At 37.4% G+C, this 7106-nt stretch overlaps 1 long non-coding RNA gene across 1 annotated transcript; it reads left to right on the top strand.

Annotated features, from left to right (window-relative positions):
* The first annotated feature begins 651 nt into the window (after window positions 1-651).
* On the top strand, window positions 652-5241 carry LOC140322845 (uncharacterized). Its single transcript, XR_011919259.1, has 3 exons — window positions 652-738; window positions 3759-3866; window positions 4484-5241. It is a non-coding gene; the product is annotated as an uncharacterized lncRNA (long non-coding RNA).
* Window positions 5242-7106: the final 1865 nt, after the last annotated feature.

Below are 7106 nucleotides of genomic sequence, written 5' to 3'. Positions count from 1 at the left end.
CTAATAGATTTTATGTTTCCATTTATTGTAATAGGATGACAAGATGCCTTGGCCAGTGTATGTTTGGGCATCAGTTCCCCAATCTCCTATTAAATACTTCACTGCTCAGCTTTGGAAGGTTATTAAAGCCATGGGTACCATCAGCAATTTCAACTAACAAAACCTAACCTTTATTAGAACTTCTGCCTTCTGCTTTTTTAGTATTGTTTTTTTATTATTTATTTTAATTGTACTTATTTTTATTATTTTATTGTAGATTCTTTTATTACGTAAGTCTTTTGTTATGTAAGCTGGGAGGAAGAAAGGAGGGGTTGTTTCACGAGGGGCAAAGAGTAGTCAGACAAGCTAGAGTTCAGGGCAGGCAGCGATCAGTAGTAGGCAAGGTCAAGCCGAGGTCGATACACAAATAATCAGGAACAGCAGGATCAAACAACAGGGACCTGGAAGCGGAGCCAAGGGAACTCCTTGTTCAGGCTACTTCTTGTTGCCATTCACTTCCTTTTACGGGATGGTCATGTGATGGATGGAAGCCATGTGACATGCTGCATCCTATCCAACCAGCAGAGGGGGTCCTGGAGACTGGAGGTTGGTGGAGTGTGTCTGTGGAACACTCTAGTCCTCTGAGGTAATGGAGCAGCTGACTGGAAGTCACATGACCTGGACCAGGAAGTAAGGGAGTGTAATGTGGGTGACACTGAAAAGGCCACAGATCCCCTGGTCCTGCAGGGGTCTGCGATTGTATGTATGGTGCACCTTGGTATATGGTGCGCCTTGGTTTGTCTATCTGTTTATGTATGTAATGCAGTGCTCTATTAAATTTTTATCTCGAATTCTTTTTAAAACCTAATATATACAATTTATTTATTTACAATTTTTTAAAAAACATCTATAGATGTTTCCAGGGAATGTGTGTGTGTGACTATGAGGAGATGGTGGAAAGGTGTGTATTATTTCCAACACTGCTATCACAAATCTAAATAATATGAGACTATTCAAATTTCTATGTGTGAACCAAAGTCTCTTTATCTGAAGGCACACAAAGGTTAATGAATGTAAAGGACACTCATTTGCCTTCCTTATTTAAAACATGTATGTTTGTAACAAGACCCAAAAATAGTAATGTATAGTGTATAGTTATATTTAAAGGTTACCGTTTAAGTATCTATAGTAGTAAAAAAAAGTGTCAAGTAATCCATATTCAATGTATGTTCATAAAAGGTTTGTGTATAAAACTAGCGAAAATGTAGAGGAGAGGGAAGAAACATCATTTTCTCTCACATTCCGATACGTATCATCAATCATCCTATTTCTTCGTAAGCTCTTATTTATTTTCTTTGTATACTTTTTTTCCTTTCTACATTTTTATGTGTCAGAATAAATGCTCTTTATTATTGATGAAAACTTTTCAGCACACAAATGTTTACTCAGATAACTTTTCTTCTGACTTTACCCTCTTCTTACATGTAATGTGTATGTTTGAATGTAATGTGCAGATTGTTTGCACGTTAGTGTGTGAATATAATTACTATAATTAGTAACAATGGCAGAATAATTTTTTTTCTACTATTATTCTTTCTGATGCCAATTAGTGCTTGATTTCCACTGACAAAAGGGCATTTAGTATACCCCTTTGCAGATGCTGGGACATTTCTTAGTTTCCATGCGTAACAGGTTTGAGGAAGGGGTCCTGAAGATTACAGAAGGAGGGGTGCCACCTCCAAGCACATACTGTGAGAATGAATTTAGGCATAAAAAGAGATGATATATGACAAGGTGCCAACCCAATGGAGGAGGATAGAGGAAGTTGAAGCAGCAGCATTCTAGAGGAGGGAGGAGGGTACCAAAAACCAACGTTTGCCATTGCCACCTGCTACCAAATGAAATGGGCCATTCTCATCGGTGAATTATAAAGTGAATGCTGATACTGGTAGATTGTTATCTATTGACATTTTTTGCTTCTACTGGCAATAGAAATTATACCATGCTTTTAGGCTTTGTGACATGGTACGTTATCCTGCTGGAAGTAGCCAACAGAAAATGGGTACATGACAGTCATGAAGGGATAGATATAATCCTTACTAATACTAAAGTATGTTAAATCCAATTCCAGCTGGTCTTACAACTGGGCATTTCATCACTATTAGAGGTAGGGAAGGTTAAGGTCTGACCTATTCACATATACAAAGTTGTCCAAAAGGTGCGCTGACCTCTTCTCTGTCCTCTATTGACAAATGGAATGGCCAATTTGTGTATGTGAAGGAACTTTATGAACACCTCTGCTGATGAGAATGGTCCATGTGTACATGTTAATGAACAGACCTTGGGAAGTGTCTGAAACTGTTCTCTGCTGACAAATGTAAATGGCCCATTGCCTTTTGTAGCAGCTAATTACTGCAAAGGGTATTTTTTGGCACTGTGGTCACTCTTTCAGGGTTCTGCTGCTCTGTACCTTCCTTTTTTTTTCCTCTGCTGTCTGTCACCCCAAATTGGTTTGGAAACCTTGTCATATTCCATCCCTTTCTCACTAGATTCAATCTCACAGTATGTGGTGGAAGGTGGCAACTCCTTTTGTAATCTTTTGAATGTCTTCTTCTGACATGGCCTGTGGAGGGCTGGCCACACACACGGCACTTCCTACCTTTGCTACTTACCTACTTCCTCCTCAAATGAAAGTAAGGGTTGGGCACCAATTAATAAAATGTCATTTGGTTGTTCTGAGAACTCCATCAAAACCGCCAACCCAGAATGATTAAACAGTTTTTCATTTTGTTTGATCATTGTCAACTGTTTTAGCATGCCAATAGGATTCGGTATGGAAGAAAGTGAAAGTCTGCACATGTTCCAAATATGTGCTTTTGGATATTATCAAAGAGAATATGATAAGACAGCCTGATTGTATTAAAAAATGGTTACCTTTTGCTAATAAAGACAATTGACAACCCTGGACCGATTGCACTTTATAACCTTGAGTCATTAAGTCACTAAGAAAATGGTTACCAAGGAAAGTTTAACCTATTTTGATCAAGAATCAAATATTCTAAGCACATTCTTTTCTAGAACTTAAAATGAACACATTTTCAATAGCAGTGTCAGCCATGCAAATAATGACTAATCTGAAGACAAGGGAGATAGGAATTAAAATTACTTACCAATGCAGGTGCCCTTTTATGTAAAATATTTTGTTCAACTGCTACAGTACGTAATGGAAATGTGTGTATGATATTGCCAGCAGCTACATATAATTAACTGTTCATTTTGTAATTCCTCTTGACTTTGTGAATGCCCCAAGGTATGAAAGCTGTTGCATATCTTAGAATTAATTATTCTTTGACTGGAATGATAAAGTACACATAATTCAACAGGATAAAGGCTATAAGTACATACCATACTTTTAAATGATTATTTAAAAGAATGTAGCATACACTTTTAAAGTGTTAGTCGGCAGTATTCTATAATTGTTTACCCAAGATTGAAAAAGCTAAATAGGATAACACAACTTCATTTGTTCCTTAGAGTCTATTCAAACAGTTGTGTTTTAGCACACATAACACACACACATGTATTGTGGATCTATTTGATGTCTCTAACATTACACTGTGTTGTAAAATATACTTCAATCCTGTTAATTTTTTTCACTGTGAAGGCCAATAAGACTCTGGCAATGCTTGATAAGGTACCATATGGATGTTTTATTGTGCTGCCATGGCATGGTAGCAAAGCTTGCCCTTAGCAACCTGCTTTGTGTTTTCATTTTTCAGAATGTGACCTAAAGGAGTAGAAATTGGCTTCTGCTGCAAGTACAGTGACCGACACTGAAATGCTAATCCGGTGGGTACAGATCCAGCTCCACCTTTACAACCCAGCATGTAAGTTCCACTGAGAGTTCAATAGAAAAATCAATCACATTTTCCCTTACTTGTTCCAATATGTTGGTTAAAAAAGTACTTTTTTGGAATTTGTCGTGTTCTAATGTCCCTACTTCAGTGAAGTACACTGGGGGGAAGCCAATTAACCTAACTGCTTGTTTTTGAAATGTTGAAAGAAAGCAGAGTACCCAGAGTAAACCCAAACAAACACAGGCAGAACCTGCTAACTCCATGCAGATAGTGCTGTGGCAGAGATTCAAACCCAAGACCCAGCGCTGCAAAGGCCAGAGCACTTACCTCTGAGCCACCTCACTGCCCAATAGTAAAACAAACGTGCATTCATTCATATTCCCTACTCAAACAAGCTAATGTGGTGCAAGAGGTGCCCCCCCCCGGGCAAATGGCTCAGGCCCAATGAAAAAACATTGGCAAAGATGGTTCTTGGATGATTTATTGGATGCCCCAATTTGGAAATAACAAATTGTCCAAATTACCTTGAAAAAAGAGTCCTACCGGTATGTGTTCCCAAATTTTGTTTATACCCATGCTTAGAAAACACTGTTTTTCTGACTAAATTACATATTGATTAAGATTCATTATGTGTTTTCTTTTTACAGAATCTGACCTAGAGATGAAGAAAAATGGCTTATGCTGCTTAGGCAGTGACCAACATTGAAATGCTAATCAGGGAGGTACCGATCCAGCCCCACCTTTACAATGCAGCATGTAAGGTCCACAAAAAGTGTAACTCCTACTAGTTCGATGTTGTATATGATTTTTAGAATTGGCTAGTATACCAAACATGCATTCTACCGTATTCCCTGCCCAGATGAGTCAATACTTGAAACCTGAAAGAGGGTGCAAAAGGTGCTCCCCTAGAAAAAATTGCCTATTGCCTGCAAAAACCATTGGAAAGGGTGGTACTTTGGTTCCAAGCAGCTCTCAATTTGTAAGAGGTGTTTAAATAGCAATCGATAGCAAAATAGAAATCGCCCATGTTACCCTAAAAAAGGGGAACTATGTGTCTTCCAAATGTTGTTCATTCTCATGTTCAGCAAACACAACTTTTTTTTCATGACTAAACGACAAATTGCTTAGGATTCATCGAGTGCTGGAATTATGTCTGATACTAATGCTGGCAAAATTTAGTTCTGAAGCAATGCTGAACACTCTGAGGAATCTCAAGCATCTGCAACATTTCCATATTGTTAATGAGAGAAATATATGGGCCACAACTGCAGACCTCTCTTTCCAAGATTATTGGAATCAGTATACAGGAGAACTGGAACAAGCATGAGTTTAAGCAAGTCAGCAATGTCAGAGCTATGTGCCTCTGTTGAGTCAATGAGTCTGATTTATTAAAGCTCTTTAAGGCTGGAGAGGATACACTTTTATTAGTGAAGCTGAGTGATCCAGAAAACCTGGAATGGATTTCTTCAAAGTCAATTGCTATTTTCCAGGTTTGCTGGATCACCCAGTTTCACTGATGAAAGTGTATCCTCTCCAGCCTTTGAAAGCTTTATTAGATCAGGCCCAATGGCTCAGAAAATACTGGAGCTGTTGGAGGAACGTAGGAAACAGACAATTGGTATATTTTAGGAGTGTAACAATATCCACCTCCAAACTTATTACAGATTTCCTTTAATAAACTAAAATAGCTGACCCAGATACCTGTCTATCAGCATCTCATTATTTTGAAGGATATACATATTTTCTATCTTGATTGTTTTAACATTTTTCACTAAATATAAAACAATGCAAAATGTATATATTTGTTAAAAAAGACAGAATGTTTTATTATGACAAAAGGGGCTATAATTGTGTGGTATCATTCTGCAAGGCACCACAGTGTTTACTCTACCCAGGACCTTCAGTTTATGGGTAATTCCTAAAAAGAAGGGTGCTATATGGAACTTGAACTGTCTTTCAAAGTGTTCCCTTAAGAACACTCCAGGAATCATTCTCTGATAATTAGAACATTTGTTCACATTATCATCAGATGTCTATGTGTCCAAGCTTGCCTCCACCCAACACTTTAAAGTATTCTCTGCATAATACTCCAGGAAACACGCCATGATAAGAGGAGAGTTTGGTCACAAGACCACTTTAGATCAAGCTTACCTCGGCCGGCCAAACATTATTTTCCCTATTCATTGACATGGTTTTGCCTTTTCTTGGTTTCAAATTTCCAAGGAGGCAAAACGAGAGTACTTAGGTTGAGATCATGTTACACTTTTGGACCTATTGTGCAGAAATCCAGAACATCCCTACAGATTAAAATCTTTTTTTCTCACAGATTTATTTGAATAGTGCAGTGTTTTTCTTGTCACATTAGAACACAATAGGAAGCATATAGAGCAGTACAATCATCTTCAAATGTCATGTCCATTCTTTCTACAATATCAGGCATTAGACTGAACTTTTCAAACACGAAATTTTCTTACTAACTTGCTAGTCTATTCTATAAAGGTTTGTATGCATTATTTTCAACAACAGATATAGTTATGTAAAGGAAACATTTAGAAAGAATGAAACCTTCCAATTAAAAATGTAGCCTTCAAATTAAAAAAAAAAATTACACTTGAACTAAAGAGTTAACTAATAATTTCAGTAGCCTCCACCAACCATTTCAAAGAAAAGAAGGAAATCTAAAAACATTATTAACTTGTATTTATATAGCACTGACATATTACCCATTGCCATCCATTAGAGTAACATTCTAATGTCTCTACCGTAGTTATATGTCAATAATTCAGCCTAAGGACAATTTTTGAGAGGAAGCCAATTAACCTAACTGCAGTTTTATTTGGGATGTGGGAGGAATTCTACATAAACACAGGAAGAGCATACATGCAGGTAGTATGAGATTTGAACCTGGGACCTAAAACTGAAAAGGCAAGAGTGCTAACCAATGACCCAAACATGCTGCTAGTAAATGACCTCATTCTTAGCTTCTGTTTTCTAAGTAAGATTGATGTCACAATGATTCCATCAAGATCTCAGAGAATGCTAAGTACCCCAAATCTCATAAAAATGATGCTGCAGCACAGCACAGGAACATCTTTTTGTGAGATTTTGAGGCAGTTAGCAATCCCAGCGATCTAACCAGAACTATGGTGAAGTCACCCAAAAGCAAGGATTGTTTTGGTGTATTTGGTGTACATAAGATGAAAGTTCAAAATCGAAATCTGTCTTGTCATTAACTTGAACACTACTAAACTAAGAGTTGAATTTAGGTCA

The sequence above is a fragment of the Pyxicephalus adspersus genome, chromosome 1, assembly GCF_032062135.1.
Source record: "Pyxicephalus adspersus chromosome 1, UCB_Pads_2.0, whole genome shotgun sequence".
Classification (NCBI taxonomy): Eukaryota; Metazoa; Chordata; class Amphibia; order Anura; family Pyxicephalidae; genus Pyxicephalus; species Pyxicephalus adspersus.
The sequence above is the reverse complement of the archived record's forward strand: the minus strand, read 5'-3'. Positions and strand labels throughout refer to the sequence as shown.